Below are 19,155 nucleotides of genomic sequence, written 5' to 3'. Positions count from 1 at the left end.
TGTCTTTCTCCATGTTGATATTTCTATTCAACATTTTCAATTTGTTGAAGGAGCAGAGCACCATAACACCAGAAATATCCTAGACTTATGTGTGTATTGCTCATGTAGTGATTATGAAGGGAGAAAAAAGATTTTTAATTAAATTTATTTGGAGTGCTTTTTAAGAAGCAAGTGTCATATGATGCATTAGTCTATTCTTTAAAATAGGAAAAAAAGGGGGGTGTGTGGGGTCTCCTTCTGTTCCCGTAAGTTTCAAGAGCTCAAGGCTGAGCCAGTTAATGCGAACATTTTTCGTGTGAAATTCAGCCTCACTGTGCTGGAGGCCTTTGTCCCTCCGCAGCACACAGCCAGGATTAGAAGGCTTCAAGTGGGTTGATTCAGATGTGGTAAATAAAATGAGGCAGGAAAATGTGTTGTCTACTAAGGGCTGAGGAGGCACGTGTTCCTGACTGCACAGAGCCTGGGTGCTGAAGCCCTTCTTGGGGAGGGGAGAGGGAATGGGTCAAAATGAAGGAACAGATGTTGTCTAGGCAGGAATTCCCATTCACTTTGTTTACTCACCTGGCTGCTGAGGAAACCCCATGATAACACATGTTTTCGGCTGACAGCCTTTTCATAAGATTAGCAGTGACAAATACAATACCTCATTTTCCATGGAGAGAGCTGATGTTTGTCACTGATTTGCTGCTTCAGTTGCAGTTGGAATTTTGCTTTTTCTCCTTCCCTGAAAGTAGCTTTAAATGAACCTCAAGCAGTATCCAGTCAGGGAACACAAGCTGAACAGCCAGCCGAGTTTTCCTTCCCTTGCCAGAGCCCTTAGAGTCCTCTTTGTGCTCTTTAAGATTTTATCCAGACATATTCAATCCTGTTGGTGTATGACAGTTGGATCTGGCTAGTGTCTGCACCCTGAACGAGTTATTAAAGTGAGCAGCGTCATTAAGAATTTATTTGATGCCTTGAAGCCTTTTTCAGACCTTTTCATTACAAGACAACAGTGGCTACTGCTGTCAAAAGGGGCTTTGCTGCTGTGGAGTTGTGGCAGCTCAGGGGCTGTGCATGCTGTGCCCCTCTATACCCCTACACATGCTGCCACTGTGCTGTGGACATCCTTTCAGCAGTTGTTACAGCATTCATATTGTTGATGCAGTTAAGTCAGGCATAGTTTCCTAAAAATTGGCTTTATTCTTACTTGTAAGGTCACATCCTCGTGTTCTGTAGTGATATACTAGAACACAGCTAGTGAAGGCAAATGGCCAAATTGTTTTGCTGTTTCTTATGCTTAAAGAATGGAAACTTGCTTGTGAATAGAAGTATAGAAACATGATTGTGGACAGAAAAAGAAGATCCATAAAAATGAGCCAGCAGTGAAAAGCAGATACTTTGGTGAAGAGCAGAGGGCAAATTGATAATCTGCAGGGCTTTAATCAACTGCAGCTCAAAGACTTGTAATTTCTGGTTTCCTTCTCCACTTAGATGTACTTTTACCCAAGAATCAGTCTTCATTGTAGAGTGTAAGGTTTGCACAAGAATCTACCTGGCAAACAGCAGCTTTGTTTACTGTTAGGTTTTTGACTCAAATTTCCAAAGCCATTTTAGGCTATGTATAGAGTAAGCATTTTTGAAAAGTCCTGAAACCTTTTTCCCCAAAATTGCAGGCCTTAGTGTAAATGGCCACTTACTATTTTCTCTTTCTTTTCAGGGAAAAGAAAGTACTGACTGGGCCAATTCCAGAGCACAGCCAAAACTTCTGGAGGTACTGCTAGTATTGCAAGCTGTGCTCGTCATCAGAGCTTGTAAGGTATATCAAGCAGTGCCTGGTAGTGGGAAGTTGGAGTAAGTTTGGAAATAAGGAATTTCTTTTCTATTCCAAATAAGTGTTTCCAGTTTAAATATTTGACATTTGTCATGTCTAGGTCTCCTCTGTGCAACTCCAGAGTATCTCACACTCTTGACACCCTCAGCTTCACAAATCATTGTCTCAAGTTAATACAGACCAGGGCAAAGTGAATAGGAAAAAGAATGAGTCTCTTCTTGTCAGCTCTATAAAGCTGTGTGTGCACAATTCACATCTTCCTGATTTGTCTTTCTATTTTGGTTGCTACCCATTCTGAAAGGACCTTTAAAGTCTTTATGTCTTTGAGACACATTTCTACCTCCACATACTCATTGACCATATACTCATTCTGCTGTTGAACATTAAGAAAGACGGTCAGCCCTATCTGGTTGAAGTGTTGTTTTTCTCAGATTCCTGCCTTGAGAATTTAGCAGCCAATTTTGCAGAAATTTTCTTTGTTTCCATGCTGTCCTATTACACTTGCTTCTTTCCATTCACTATTTTGTCTGTTAAACAAAGGCCTCTTTTGTTACTATAATTTTATTACAGCATGTGATCCAACATTTTAATGAAAAAGTTATTAGAAAGCCTAGCTAATGCAGAAGAAAGTGACTGAGATGAGCAACTGTTAATGTTTTTCTAATTTCCAAAATATAGAATTAATAGGAAATTTCACAGTAACGGTAAGGAAATATTGCTATTAATAGGCTACGTTCCTGTTGAACTAAAACATTTAAAGCAAGTGTTGCAACTGTATTGGAACTGGAATGCTGTATTGGCCAGGGGGTTAACAACTGACCTAATAGTAAGAACTGGGGACACTATGAATTGACTTTCTACAGTAAAAAAGAGAAAGGCTCCAGTGCCTGCATTTAGGCTATGTCAGTGATTTGAAAAGCTATGAAATAGTGTTCTTGCTGTTAGTATTTTCCTTTTCTCTCCAGGGATGATTTGGACATTTGGTTTGATCTACATTATTAAATAGTGGGGAGAGGCAAGCTGGTGACTGGTTCAGAGAGATGATGATGATGAATTAGGATGTTGCAATATGACTTTCTTTGCGGAATACAAGGTAGGTTCAATAAAAATGAACATTTAATGTTTTATTTCAAAATACAATAAATAAGTTTTATTTAATTCTGATGCTGCTCTTTTGTATAGTTTCATTAAGATGGAGAAAACTCTATATGCTAACTTTTAGGAGTGTTAATTTTCAAATACAGCACATTGATCTTGAAACACTCCATAAAATCAATAGAACCATTTCTGGTGACAAACAGATCTGACATTTTTTGCACAATTGTTGCTGACATATAATCTATTCTGCTGACATACAAAAAAAAAAAAAAAAAAAAAAAAAGGCAAATAAATAGAAATATATGTAATCAGGATAGTTTTAAAATAAGATATTTTAAAATTGTCTTAATATAATTGTTATATTTTTCGCTGAAATGACAGGTTAAATTGTATTCCCTATTCACAGTAAAAGGCTAGATTTCTCACTTGTCATTGGTTCTAGTCCAACACCTGGGCTTAGGGCTGCCTCTCATGAACTATGTAATGCTTCCTCTGATCATATTCATGATCCCCATGCTCTTAAACCTAATTCCCTTTCCACCCTGCCTTTAAAATACAGCAACTTTTTAAATGAGATACAGAGGGATTAAGTCCACAGTCATGCAAACCAGGGTTTAAACGTTTGATCTAAATCCAAGGGTAGTGCACTGTGCACTGGGTCTTTTTATGACAGGAGAGCTGAGAATTTTGTCTGATACAAATAAATGTATTAAAAGCTGATGTAATTTTAATGGAAAGTTAATTTATTTGTATTAAATAGATTTAATTGCTATGAAAGCTGCCAAACTGGTAATATGGGTGATATGGGAATCCTAATTCTTCAATAGGCACAATGATTTACACTGATATAGTTATTGAAAACTTGGGTAGGCTTGGAAGAGATACTTTTCTACAAAACTGGGAGTTCATAAGCCATACTTTGATCCTTTGGTTGCCTGCCTACTTGCATTACTGTTGCTGGAGGACACATGCTATTGGATTCCTTATGAGAGTCTGAGTACTTCTTTTCCTGCCTGCTGCTCCATCTTCCCCTATTACAAATCAGAGAGATTCCTCACTTTCACAGCAAGTTCAATGCTTCCTCTCTCTGCCTCTTTATGCCCCATATGTCTGGGTATATGCTCATTTTAACCATCACATGTTCTGACTGATTCAGGATCACTTACCTCTTTTTTCTTAAGAAAAATGAAATCCCTTTCCAACCAACCATAGAGAATATGTTCTATAATCAAGATATAGATTTAGTACATTTTCTTCAATTTACTGCTTTGGTATAGATTCAATAGTAAAAGTACACAGGATATTCTGCCACTATTATCTGTCATTTGAAATTATGTACTCTTTGCAATTCTTCCATATCTTTCTATACATTATTAATTTAAAAAATGTCTTTGCTGCCCTTTCCAGTTCCCTAAACACAGTTCCAATGAGTGCAATGTCACTACTCCTAGTCATTCTGTCATTTGCATTTATGCATGTATTATCAGAAACTACTTAAGGACATTCAGTGTGATGTTGTTTCCATCTTCTTATCAAAGACTTCATCCTGCCTTATTGAAGATATTAGTAGACCAAATTTTCTTTTTTAAGAACAATTCCCATAATACAAGAACCTCTGTAACCTGTGGTTTAAGAAATATCTCTGTATATATGTGCATGTTTAGGAAGAGCTATTTTAGCTCTTTAAATAATTTGTGTTTCAATATAGTAATACAGTAGTTGAAGAATTATCATTGCTCATGGTTACTGTATGTTTGTGTCTGGGGCTTTTTTTTGGTCATACTGGGATACTCAGGAGAATTTTTGCAAGCAGAAATTGTAGTTTCATGGCTGAAGCTCTTGTTCAGCATTACACTAAGAGCTGATTCTTTGAGCAGACCCTCGAAATCCATTGCTTCCTGAGGATTATGTTGCACCTTGCCAGGCAAAGCTGAAATTGAATCCACATGGCCCAAATTGAACTGCATGGACTGAAGATGTAGACACTGACTTAAAAGAGAATTTGGAGAGATTGGTCCAGCCCCAAACAGCGGGGAGCTGGCAGGAACATGTGCCACTTCACTTATGCAGGAAATGCTGGGACAAGTCAGAAGGATTCCTATGGCTTGCTGCAATGGGGAGCACAGGCAGCCCTAGTGGGTACCTTTCTAAGGAAGCCTAGAATTGTATCTTCTGCCTGAAAATTACATGAGATTTGCTTAAATGTTAAAGATGCTCAATTATTTAGAGTTGCTTAAGCAAGGCAGTTACCTAAATATGCATGTGGGGAGGAGGGGAAGAAGAGTACTGACTATAGGATTTGGCCTCATATAGTTAGTCTGAGGGTTAAATTTTTAAATACATATTATTATCTCTGGTTGCCTTTCTGCAGTCATTGGTGGATGTCAATCTGAAAGTGGTTTTGGAACCAGATATTAGAAATCTTTAATAGGATAATTTCTATTCAGCTGTGTGAACAACACAGCTGTGTTAGGGTCAGAGAGGCTTTTATGTTATTTGTCTCCAAGTCTGACAGAAAATCTACTTGCCATTGGAGTCCATCTAATCAAATCATGATGAAGTAGATGCTATGAAACATAGATCACCCTTTAATATCCACTTAAGACTTCATGACCCCCGAAGGCAAATACCTACCTTATATTAAATAATTTGAGCATGTTGTGCTTTTCACATCAGCTTTTTACCTATTTTTGCTTTCTACCACGGTTATACCCAGATGGGGAATTGCATAAGTCTGCCGTAAGTTCGGCAGGTACCAAGGTAATCCAAGTCTTTATTGCAAGGCATTATTTATTCTGTCAATATTTAATGTGGAGCAATCATAGAACTGCATAATTTGATAGAGATGGGGGTGCTGTCCCTGAATACCTCTAATGCTCTCATGCTTTCTTCACTTTTTAGAAGCAATGTAAGAGAATAAACACCAAATGCTGTGTCCTGGAGGGAAAAAAAAAAGAAAAAAGAAAAAAGCATGTGACAAGCTAATAATACTTGGTACCGCACATATATTTTCCTGGCAGCTTTTCTGAAACTGTCTTGGGGCCTCAGTGGGGTCCCTTTGCCTCTTGGTTGCTCAGGGCCTTCACTGGCACACAGAGGTTGGATCCCAGCAATATGCGATGTGCCTTTGCAAACATGCATTCACTTCTCCTGGGATTTGTGATTCTTTCCCCATGAGCCTCTAGCAGACATCAAGCTAATTGTGGTAAGCAGACGGGTGAGAATAGGTTGGTTTGCTCTTGGCTGGCTCTTGGTTAGCCTTCTCCATGCTCCTTGTTGACTGTCAACATCGAGGCAGCATCCAAGTCTGTTGTCGCAGCTCTTGAATGCCATCATTTGCAGTTACTACTGTAAGTACACTGAGATTAATTTTATTACTCTGAGCTACTTAGAGAAGTTCATCCTGAATATTATCCAAAATGAATTCAAGAATACCTAAATGCCAAGAACTGTAAGGCCTTATGACAAATTAGTTTCTCTTGCCCTTTTGGCCTCTCCACCTGATCTCTGCTCCAAGGAGCACTTAGAGCACTCCACACCACTGAGCTAGGAGCTGCCATTAAAAAATGCAACCAGCAAGATAATTATTTTCTGCTTCTTGTGAAATTCTCACCAATACAAATTGTTCCTTTGGGGGTCCTGTGAAGGGGGTAGGGTTCTCTCAAAGGCAGTTAAGCACAAGTATTTTTTTTGTCAAGGATAATTGTTAACGTCCAGGATATTATTGTATTCTCTCCCACAGGAAAGAGAGAACTTCTTTTCAGTGTGATTTAACACCTTTAGTTCCCTAAAAGATTGAGAGCATAGACTTGAAGCCATAGTTTTTAGCATTAAAGAACAAATTCAATTTTTAAATTATTTTATGATCTTTTGTGAACTAATGTTCATTCATTAGCCCCATATTGCATGTACATATTATGTAGCACACAAAGTACTGCAATCTCTGCTGCTGCAATCAGGTAAAACTCCTTCCAAGTCAAAGGATTAGTACTCATTTACTAGCTTGGTCTAGTTTTGTATCAGAAAATGTTGCTTAGTGAGTAGTATTGCTAAAGAGGCTGTAGGAAACCAACTTATTTTGCAATTAATGTCTTCTCTTTCCAAACTGTCTTAGAATTTGTGCACATTTCAAATCATTGTTCAAACTGCTGTTTTTTCTGGGTTGGTTTCTGAGAAGACAAGTGTCCAGTGCAGTTGTGGGAGAGAAGTACCTCTGGTTTACTGCCTGCTTGTTTTTGTGGTTTTTTTTAAACTGAAGCATCTGTTTGTGATTCCTGAGTAGGTATCATGTATCTGAGTGAACAGTTTCAGTGTCTCATTGAAGGCAAGTTCCAAGTGACAGCAGATGGAGTTCGAACTAGGATTAATTGTAAGGAAAGTGAGAGCTGAGGGTGTTTGGTTTCAGTTCTAAGAATCAAACCTCCTGGTTAACACTGAGATAGTTTGATTTGATACAGATTAATAAGGAGATTATCAGAGCGGGGAGATAAAGAGCAAGTTGAGATCACCTAATTAGGACCTGGTTTTGTTGTAACATGGAAAAGCCGTTAGTAAGGACACCATAAAAGATTACTCAGTCTGGCAAATTTAGCTTTGAGAATTCAAGAAAATTGATATGTAAAGGTTCGTGGTATAGCATACAGGGAGGTCAAAGTTTGGAGGCTTTTCTGAATTTGCTTAAGAAAATTATGATTTCTCTTGCTGAAGAAAGTGAGAGGTAGACATTATGTCCCATTCAAGATTGGAGAAAAATACTGGCCAGGCAGGGAATGCCTCTTTTGAAGAGATTTTAGTCAGGTCCTTCCATGGTTATCCAAATGTCTCTAAAAGTCAGATTTGTGCAGTGCATGAAAGAAAAAGAGTGAGATCAGATTTCCATACCAAGAACACTTGGTCTGCAAGATGTGATATCTAAGTTCGACTTTGGGTTTTTCTGCGACATTACATATCACTGGCTACCCAAAGATTTCCCCCTGACCTGAGCAGTTCTGCATTATACACATCCTAGAATACAAATGGAAATAAAATATGCCCACTGTTGCATCCACAGGCTGACATGATGAAGTAATTATAGTTGTTTAAATATTTTCATTCAGTCAGTTTTTTAAATGCTTTGTAGTGCTTTTGAAAAGCCACCAATCTGGCCCTTCAGCCAGGAGTTGTGGCAGGTTCCCTTATCTTAAAAGGTAATACTTGTGAATTGGTATTTAGGTCTAAATGTGATTTTTTTAACCCAGATCAGAGTGACTAATGTTCAGGCACAAATATGCTCTGTAATGTTCCTTGCTTGCTTTTGCTCTGTTTCCAGAGAGCAGGTCCTCTGCTTTATTGCTCCTAGGACGAGTCTCCCATGTTAAGTGTCCTGGCATGGTACACATCCAGGGGAGGGCACAGGCTTTGCTGTGCTCCACCACAGAAATTAAATCAGGCAGCCTGCTGGATTACAAACCAAATACAAATTTATTCCTTTGAAACACAGTCTTGTTTGATTTTGGATTTTTCATTTTTAGTTTTTCCTCTTAAATCCAAATGGTAAAACCGTTAATTTCACACAATTGTAGGCATCATTAGTCTTGGTGACAAATATGACAAAATAAAAGGAGATAATCTTGATCCAGACAAATAAGATAAGAATTTCTTCCTTGTTTATGCTGTATACCAGTCAAGGCAAGGTACTTTTACCCACCTAAGTGAGAATGCATTTATTCTTGTGTTTATATTGTCATACATTAGATTCTGCATGCTTATTTGGTTTATTTTTAATTAATGCTTGTAAATCTTTAATCAAAACACTTTGCAGAAGATCTTAAAGGCTCTGGCTATACTGAACAGCTTATCCAACATATGTAGATTTAATATTTTTAAAAAACTCTTTAATATAATGTAGGATCATTTAAAAAAAAATAATTAGATGTTATTTGACCTATGCTAGATAAAACTGACAACTGTCTTGGCAAATACCATAGCAGACTGTAGTGAGAAAGTCAATAGAAAGCTAATGATGAAGAAAACTACTTATCTTGGCTGAAACTAAAAATTCTATGAGTGCTAATGATCAATACTAGTTGTTTCATAGTTTTTATAAGAAATTATTGGCTCACATTGTAATTAGGGCAAATTATTCCAGCACATTTGTATTAAGTAGGATTGCAGAGGGGGTCTCCAGAGGTAAAGAGCTAAAGTTATGCACACTGTGTACCCAGCGGGACACTCAAAAACATACTTTTGATCATCTTTGTCCCAGTCTCTTTTGCTGTTGTTTAGGGAGTTCATCCGGGGGAAGATGCAGAGTGAGCAATGAGAGAAAAATGCAAGAAGTGAAGTAACACTTCTCTCGGGCTGTATGGGACAGTCTGTCACCTTTCTCAAGCTTCAGGCTCAACAAGAGATGGAAAATGTTATTTAAATTTTAGTTAAGAAATACATACTTATGTTAATTGTAACAACAATGGCTTTGCTTGTAACTATGGAATATTTTCCACATGAAAATGTAACTTTCTTTTGTGAAGGTGTTTCCTTAAGTTGTAGGGTTGTACTTGGTGACCTTAGAGGTCTTTTCCAACCATAACGATCCTGTTATTCTATATTAATTTATGTAGCACATATTGTACAGTGCACCATATACTAGTGATTCCCTTCTACCCAGATTGGACCTCACTCATTTTCAACAGGAGTAATATAAGGAGTAATATCTGCAGTGCCAAATTTGCAAAGGTTCATAGATAGATGGCTAGTGGATGTAGTGGGTACAAGTCTCTACATGTTATAAATGTCTAATTTGCATTCAGAGTGGATGTGTGTTTAGTTTGCATTTTTTAAATCAATCTCCTGTTCATCCCCTAATTTCTGCCCTATAGATAACAGTGGAGTAGGCAAAATGGATTTCTTCTAAGTGAATCTAAACTGGAAAATGCTCTCCAGCTGCTCATGGCTTTCAGTGCATTGATGAAACTAAAACTATTGCAAAATCAAACCCCCAAAACCTGTATGGTATGGATATTTGGTCCTTAATGCCAGTTTTCTGCTCTGTCTGTGCCTTCTCTACCTCATTACTTGCTAAATTAGACAAATCCAAAAATATTAATGGGAATTTAATATTTTAACTGGTTTAGATGTCTTTGTAAATCACTAAAGGCACCTTCAAATACCTCAGTAGGTCAGGCTCTATAACAATAAACCAATTTACAGTGCTCTGTACCAATATAATAAAGAGCTGTCCAAATAAAAATATATTTTCTTGCTCCTAAATATGTTTCACAAAATAGGGAATGCCTTAAAAGCAGGTATTTGGTAAAAACAACCAAAAAAAATTGTAACCAGTTTGTTTTCAGACAGTTGCAAAACACATGGTCTTTGTTCTTATAATCAAATAATCCTGAAAAAGCTGTAGTGACTTGGGGATAAAAAGGTTATTTACTGTTAATGATGCATTAAATACTTCCTTGCATGCTTTTAGTAGAAATAAAAGAGCTCCTGTTAAAGTCAATAGTAATATATAGTTCACTTCAGTTAGGCAGGATCAAAGTTTGAATAAATAAACAAGCAATTTCCTCCTTACTTGTGGTGCTATTCATAAAACATTCAATTTTTATCCTCTACACATACGTAGAGCCTCCTGAGGGAGAGCTTTGCTTCAACATCAGGAGTATGCTATACTATCTCTGGCTGCAAAACCACTCTAATCAAGAGGTGACAAACAGGAGAGATTAATGGCTTCAATTTGGACACATGCAGCCAAGCACCACATTGATTCTTTAACAAAGGCAGCACAGACATGATGGCCTGGGATTTAAGAAAGAAAATATTTATTTGGTTTGTGATCTTAAAATACATTCTTATTTAGCTTAAAATATTTTAAATATCACAGAATCACAGAATCTTAGGGGTTGGCAGGGACCTCAAAAGATCATCTAGTCCAACCCCCCTGCCAGAGCAGGATCACCCAGAGCACATCACACAGGAACGTGTCTAAGCGGGTTTTGAATGTCTGCAGTGAAAGAAACTCCACAACCTCTCTGGGCAGCCTGTTCCAGTGCTCTGTCACTCTCACAGTAAAGAAGTTCTTTCAGGCAGTTCCCTGTCCTTCTTGAACTGCGGGGCCCAGAACTGGACACAGTATTCCAGTTGAGGCCTCACCAAGGCAGAATAGAGGGGGAGGAGAACCTCTCTTGACCTACTAACCACACCCTTTTTAATACACCCCAGGCTGCCATTGGCCTTCTTGGCTACAAGGGCACATTGCTGGCTCATGGCCATCCTCCTGTCCACCAGGGCCTCCAGGTCCCCTTCTCCTACACTGCTCTCCAGCAGGTCAGCCCCCAACCAGTACTGGTACATGGGGTTGTTCTTCCCCAGATGCAAGACTCTGCACTTGCCCTTGTTGAATTTCATCAAGTTCCTCCCTGCCCAACTCTCCAGCCTGTCCAGGTCTTGCTGAATGGCAGCACAGCCTTCTGGGGTGTCAGCCACTCCTCCCAGTTTAGTGTCATTAGCAAACTTGCTGAGGGCACACTCTGTTCCCTCATCCAGGTCGTTGATGAAAATATTAGATAGTACCGGTCCCAGTACCAACCCCTGAGGGACTCCACTAGTCACAGACCTCCAACTAGATTTTGTCCCATTGACCACAAATATCCCACCACAGAGATCAGAATACTCTGTGTGTATACACTGCAGTGCCATATTAGCAAAGCCACTTAAATGTGTGTCTAAACATATAAATAAATTTCATTAACTCCAATAGCAAAAGACACATTACTAAAGATACGGATAAACTGAGGGGTCTAAGCAGGTATTTAAACATTGGAGTAGTTCTTACATTCTTGTTTTTTCAAGGAGACAATTAAGACACAGAGAGGCTGAGTGTCTTCCCCAACATTTCCCAAGAAGTCTGGGGAGGACAAGGAAGCTGAACCCAAATTAATTGTGCTTCAGACACTAGGTTACAATCAAGAGAGATCTAAAAGTCACCCTCAAAATGCAGACGGTGTCACCATTGCTATTTGTTGATGCAAATCTTGATGGCATGGGAAAAGCCCAGTCTTAGCACTACTAGGGTCTTTTATAAGATGGTTTTAGATAGATATTTTAGAGAAGATAGTTTAGGTTAGTTTTATCAACTACAGTGCCTGAAACTTTTAATATAAAAATAGTTTTAAAAGGTTTTAGGCAACACTTTGATAGATCTGTGGATATTTTTCCTTGTCTTTGCGTTGTTTTTAGAGATTATTTGACCCTTTTCTGCAAAAGATTATTGGGCTAGAATTCAAAGGAGGGTTGCAGAAATGATGTTGATATATTTTAATTGCTAGCCAGCCTGCTGTCCTCTCTAATGAAACCTTTTCTTAAGTCAATTAAAATAAAAGGCTTAGAACACAGGAGGGTGCAAAGAGGTGATGAGAACTGATGTACAGTCTTATTAGCTGGAGAAATGTAGTGTTCATTTTCAAAGGCACAAGGAAATGTAATGGTGATGGGCTGGAAAAAAAGCCTCTTCTCATCTTTCTGTCATGCTAGGAGCATAGGAAGATTTTTCCTTGGTGGTTGATACAAGTGTTGCAAAAAGTGTAGTTTAAGACTGTCGGAAGATGAACTTGTGACATGTGAGACCATGACCAAGAAAAACTAAGGACCAAGAAAAACTAAGCACCATTCAGACCTCGGTGATCGTGTGACATACTCAGCACTTTTTTAAAAAAAAACAGACTATTTAAATATAGCTGGGAGGCTAAGGAAAACAGGTTTAAAAAAATCTAAGCCAAAAAGCCTTAAAATATCAAAGGAAAATAAGTCCAAATGTTGCAAGTGTGAAGTTAGACATATGGTGTGATGGTTTTTGCATTGGTGTCAATTATACAAGTTGCTTGGAATTAAGTAGAACTCCATCAATACTGGAAAAGCAGGTGGATGGACCCAAATTAACCAGTTTCTCCCTTCCATAGTCTTAATCTTTGAATGTAGTGTTTCTGCTGGAAAATGGCTGTGGACTAAGAAAAGGAAGTTTTTCACTGGGCTTGTGAGGGCCTATCCTTCCTATACAGTCTACAGATTGCAACAGAAGCAATGAGGTAAGGAGGCCAAATGCAGAAGATACAAAAGCTCTTTGTTAGCTAAATCACCCACAGTAAGAAATCAAAGCAAAATAGCTAAACCAACTAACAAACCAGCCAAAAAAACAAACAAAAAAAATCTATCTGATGACAGAGCTGTTCAGTCCAAGAATCCTTTAAGACACTATTTGCTTTTTGAGATTCCAAGGGCAAAAAAGCTTATGCATTTTGTCAAGACTACAGTGACAGAAGGTTCTTACAGTGGATATAGTTCATCCCCTTCAGTTCCTCTACTGATATTGGTGGGGGTTTTTTATTGTGTATGGCTTTGAGGCACTACATTTTGAGGCACCATTTCCCTCCTTCCTGAAAACAGAAAAGTAATGCTGCTGCCTTTGGGAGAAGGAATTGGCTTAGAGAAGAATTAGCATGACATAAATAAAAAACTAAATAAACAGAGAAAAAACTTGCCTGAGAGAAAACAGTGAACATTTATTTACTGTCTTATGCAAACAGAATTTCATGACCGCATGGGAGGTCACTATATGACTTATATGCTGCTTACGTTTCACTTGAAGACCCATTGTGGTGTTTCCTGGTTGGATCATTACACAGAATGAGAATTTCTTTCCTGTCCTGGGCCTGAAGCAGTTAAAAATCAGACAGAAACATCCATGCCTTTCTGATATAAGATCATGTATGCACACTCAGGCAGTTTGTGTAGTAGTAACAAAGGAAAAGCAGATTAGAAACTAGCTTGTTGCCTGATATGCTTACAGTAGCTGAATCTGTATTTAAATGACACTCCAGAAAAGAAAAAAAAGAAATAAGAGAGAGAGAATACTTGAGTTCCCCAGTATCTCCCTCCACATACATCCTCTTTGTGTTGCCATCCTGGTTGTGTGAGTAACTTTCATCCAGCTCTGGATTCAGGAGCAATTTATTTTTTTTTTGTCTGCTGAAGAACAGTCAAGCAAGCTCTTATATATTATTTTGATGTGTTACAAACTTGTAGTAGACTGCTAGCAAGCAAGTCTCTAGTTGAATGAAAGTTAGTGACTTCTTAAAAAACAATTGAGAACAGAAAAATAAAAGACAAATGGAAGGAGAATGTGATCTCAGTGCTTAATATTACATGAGCTGGTTTACTAGTTCTGAATTTACTTATTTTTAAATATTGTGGACATGTACATTGTCTGCAAATCTGGTTAAGAACTCTAGATTCTACAAAATGCTAATAGATTGGTCAACTATACTGTAAAAAGTATATTAGTCTTTGGTCTTTATTAAGTAGTTTAATTATATGCTTAACTGAAAATAGAAAATAAACAGCAAGTTTAAATACTTTTGTCTGAATATATTGTATAATGTACTCTAGCATTTAAAGATAAATACATTTTGAAAAGGAGATGAAATAGGATAAATGTAACATCATTAGTAGAGTATATATGAATTTCACAGACCATTAATCTTTAATCTTTCAGCTTTCCTATTCAAGACATTCAATTCAGCTATCAGCTCTTCTCTGCTATCTTGATTATGCAACCTCACACAGAGGTTGCTCTAGGAACCTTGCATTGCTAATGTGAAAACAGTGAAGGATCTAGCTATCTAGATAAATAAAATAATGGAGGGGTGCTTGCAGCCAGCACCCTGATTAAAGTACTGTCTAGGTCCTTTGAGCGAGCACTTAGTCATGTGTGGATTAGGCCCTTGACTTGGGCAGTATGAGAGAGGCTGGCATCTGAAGCCAGTTTTGTGCAGAACAGGTTAGTAACTATAGAGGTGCTATTCACTGGGAAAGCCTGTGCATTATGGTAGATGATCCTTTGTTGCAGTCTGCAAGCACACTGTCAAAGGACAGATGAATCCCACGTGGGAACTTGCCCTCAGGGAGACAGAGTCAGTTTGGATATTTGACCCATGTGAACTCTCTAGGGGAAAAAAAATCCTAATATGTGTAGCTTTTCCTATCATTAAGAAGCTTACTGTGGGAGTTGTTTTCTTTTATGAGGCCTCTGAGTTCTCAGAAACTTGTAGGAAAAGTGAGGCTTTTTCTCTAATTTGGTTTTAGTTAAATATGCCTCTGGACCCAAAAGTAAGGCCAGGATGCAGGTAGAGAGAGGCACAGCAGTGATGAATGCTCCGTTTCCATTGGAAACCAAGTCTAAAAATATTCCTGTAGCCACAGCTCTACTGTGCTACCAATTGAAGTTGCTGGCTAAGCCCGTGAAATAACACTCAAGCTTAAACCAGTGAAATAAAGAGAAGAGTTAAAGTTGTGGTCTCTCATGAGCCTTCATTCAGCCTTCATTCCTACAAAAGAAACCTCTCATTGCTTTTGAAGGGTCCCAGCTCTTTTCCTTTTTGTCTGGCCCTGAAAAGCCAGCTAAATTTGTGACTTGCTTTGTTGAGACTGTCAGCCTGCTCCCTGCGAGAGGCTGCTGCTGTCCTGGCAGCTTACTGCAGGGGGGAATGGGAAAGAAAGATTCTGCATCAGCAATTCCATTTGTATTGCTTTTCTTCCTTCCTTCATAGCACAAAGGTGGTTTTGTTTGTGCTCAAGAGCCAAGTAAAAATTTGGCTGTGAAATGAGCTCTCCTCTGGGGAAAAGGGAAGGGGTAGAAGACATGACGTGCGGCTGCTGGACACAAACTTCTACCCGCTCCCTCCTCCAGGTCACGGGCTAGAGATGGCTTTGGCATTAGCTGGTGGTTGTGTTCTTTCACACAGCTGCTGAGCAGCTGATGAGGGAGCAGTTGCTGGGTTTTAACCCTTGATAGAAGTAATTTAGTGAATCAGAATATTCTATTCTAATTTTGTGGTGTAATTAGATAGGAGAAATCTTCAAAAGGTGCTTCCTCCTCATTGATGAGATACAGGGAACAGGAAAGCTGGGTATTTGTAATTTGCTCACATTGCTATTTTTTTCAATTCAGAGCCTTTGGTGCTGTCAGAAAGGTGGGAGAGAGGTAGAGCTCTTAACCCTTGCAGCTAACACCAACCTAGGAATCTCAAGATGGTCATTACTTGAGCAGACTGAGTAAAATTAGACTCATTGAAATAAAAGTTCTCCCAGTAGTTCCCACTGGTGTGTAGCCTCTGCTGATAAAATAGGTTCTGCTTCTTGTTCAAATTGCTTATTCCTTGTGTAACTAAGGATTTGCAAGATCAGAGAAGTATCTGCATTCTTCTTCCTGTCAGACATGAAGTAGATATATTGAATATAGGGGAGTCTCTTGTGTGTATTAGTCCTTTGATAAGAGAGCCACAGGCAAAGCACTGCTGGGCACATTTCAAGGTTTAGACTGAAGTGATAGGAAGATGGGCATGGCCCACGTACCCAGGGCAGTCAGGCACCAAAATCAGATGGGTAACTGATTACCCAACTCTGTGGTTAAATCCCTTGGGAAATGATAGAGGAAGTTTGAAGGAGGAACATGTGTATTTTTGCTTCTGCAAAAGACAGTGATTTACATATTTTCAAGCGAAGAAAGAAACTGTAATGCTTCTGTAAGAAAAGTTTATGAAATGAGTGTTCCGGGAAGTTGTCTAGTGTCATTCTTAATGAGCTTGGTGCCCTTTCTCAGGTTCAAGGTTATGGAGTTTGCTTGACAATCAGCCTTGTAATTTTCCACAGCTCTGTATGTTTAAGCGAAGGTATGGGGTACAGAACATCTGGGCAATTAGACATGATAGTCTCTTTCCAGCTTTTTTGGCTAAAATGACTTGGATAACTGACTTTTGTCTCTGGTGTCTGGTAGTGCAAGTTAAATACTGGCTTGGGGGTTCAATGGCAAGATGGAGCAGTAATTCTCTTCCTGGTAGCTGCCCATACACAGAGGTGAGCCATGGGAGAGGCTGTGGTTGGTGTTGAAGGAGCACACCAGCTGAACTGATTGCATCCCAGTCCTGTTGATCAATCTTCTGCAGACATTACATGAAGATCTATTCATAAAGGAGTGAGGAAAGGTGAAGGGAAATAAGGGTGAATGAACCATTTTATTTAAAAATCTGTTAATGCTTTCAGTGAAGGTCTATTTTTTTCCCCTTGAGCTTGCCAATATCCCTTAATTCATACCACTTAGAATAAAATGACTTCTGGGTGTAAGGAAGATTTGAATTGTCTTTTCTGTATCACTAAATAATGATTACCTGAGGAGACACAAAATGTAAATTTGAAATGAATGAGATATAGCTGGTAATATGTTAGATGCATTATCTCCAGCTTGCGGTCTTCAGTCAAAAGAGAAGGTCATCTGTTATTGTTAAAGAGCACTGCAGCAGCTATTTGTCTTTTCTTTTTTCTTCTTTTTTTTTTGCATTGAATTTTCTCCTTTTAAACAGTGCAACATTTTCCGGAGGAGAAATATGCTGTGACTTCTTCTTGGACTTTCTAAATTATTTTTTTTTAAATATAATTCATGTTTCATAAGATAGAGAAAGAGAGGATTTGTAATTTGCTGAATAACTGATCTTGACTAATTTCTTGGAAATGTGTGATTTTCCCCTTTATTTTCTTCTAACAATCTCCTCTTTCTGCAATTGCTCTGTGAACAATTCAGACCATGAAATCATGAAGTCTCACTTCCAATAATCTCTGTTCCTGTGTTGGAATAAATTTTTTTCTTTTGTTACAGATAGATGATTACAACATACCCTACATTATGCTGAGTCAGACAGCAGTGTAGAAAAGATACTAATTAGACCTGTGAAGTATCCTTTGTGCTTTGTTGAACTACAGAGGGCATGTTTCTTAAAATGTGGGGCTTGTTTTTCACATTTAGTTAATAGGGCTGAAATTATTGGCAATAATAGGGTAGAATATAATAAATCATAGTTAGTTGGGGCAAGATTGTACTGGACAAATGTCAGAGAGAGCAGTATGGCCTGCTTTGAATTCCTTTCCAAATATTCCCAAGGAAAACAAGCAAACTGGAAGCAATAGGAGATTTGTCTCCTGTTTGCTGAAGTGAAGTGGGACTGGTTGTAACTTGTCTCCTTACAGACCTCTGGGTTTGTCATTCCATGGAGCAAGAGAGAATATCTGAAGCTTTCTGTCTCCTGAGGCTAGAACTGTTCTGCACTGCTGAAGAACTGGGTTTACTGCCATGAACCATTCATCAGTGAAGCGCATAAGCAACAGTGGACTTGCTATTTAACTGAACTCTGCTTTTGTAGTTGTTAATTATACTCCTCTGATTTTTCAGGTTTAAACTGTATCATTACACTTAACAAAATGTTTGTTGTTACCTGCTGTGATCTTGAATAATTCATTATATTAGTATGCATTTTTAGACTATCATATGTTCTCTCTGGAGAAAACTGAAGGTTGATTCACTGTTTTTGTGTCTTTGAAAGTGAATGGAAAGAAGGGTTTGGCTCCCATGGTCTTTTATGAGGAAGTTAATTTTGAATCACCCAAGCAAAATAAAAAGGCATAATGAGGGTATAGTAGTCACAATATCTTTGAAATATTTTAATGAAATAGCTTGCTAAGATACAAAGTAACCTGAGCAAATCAGCCCAGGGCCTCTGTTAATAACAGTGTCTTGTGCTTTCAGTTATTTTTTTCCACAGACATAGTCGATGACAACATTGTGTTTTTTTCTACAGCAGTGTTACTGCAGCTCCCAATTTAATTTGATTTCATTTTTTTTTTTTTTTCTTAATGGATGGGTTAACCAAATCTAAAAATAAAAATCTATTTTTCCAATTATGACAGGGATTTTCTTACATGAGTTTTGTGAGTAGCCCTGGAAACAAGGAAACACTGAAATAAAGTCGGAAAAATGATGTCATGCCAACTATTGTTTCTATTTTTTTGTTCCAGCCTAATGCTAGATAAATGATGTGGCTGAGAAGTCCATCTGGTAGCTGATACTGGCAGGTAACTTCTGAACAAAGATAATTGTAGTATGTTTGTTTTGATGAGAAGAAAGTCAGTTGGAATATTCCACAGTGAAAATGTCAGAAAAACATTTTTTTAAGTGTTTTTCTTCCCCATCCTGACATGTGCCCTGGAGTCACTTCACTCTGCCACTGTCTGTGCTTTGTCGCAGTCTCAGGTTTGCACTGACTCCACCTTTATATAGTCTGCATCAGCCAAGATCTTTCAGACTTCAAGGCTAAAATCTTTAAGGTTATCTTCACTGAAAGTTATGGAGATTTTTTTTGGTTTTCCAAATGATGAAA

General features: G+C 38.3%; 1 protein-coding gene across 1 annotated transcript in view; it reads left to right on the top strand.

Annotated features, from left to right (window-relative positions):
* C4H4orf50 (chromosome 4 C4orf50 homolog) overlaps nucleotides 1–19,155 on the top strand; it is an 80,542-nt gene that overhangs the window by 44,705 nt on the left and 16,682 nt on the right. The window contains exons 14-15 of the mRNA XM_051618305.1: nucleotides 1,700–1,833; nucleotides 2,779–2,906. The gene's annotated coding sequence lies outside the window, so the exon portion shown is untranslated. The remainder of the gene's footprint in view (nucleotides 1–1,699; nucleotides 1,834–2,778; nucleotides 2,907–19,155) is intronic.

Source organism: Apus apus, chromosome 4 (assembly GCF_020740795.1).
Source record: "Apus apus isolate bApuApu2 chromosome 4, bApuApu2.pri.cur, whole genome shotgun sequence".
Lineage (NCBI taxonomy): Eukaryota > Metazoa > Chordata > Aves > Apodiformes > Apodidae > Apus > Apus apus.
Note: the sequence above shows the minus strand (reverse complement) of the source record. Positions and strands in the feature narration are given on the sequence as shown.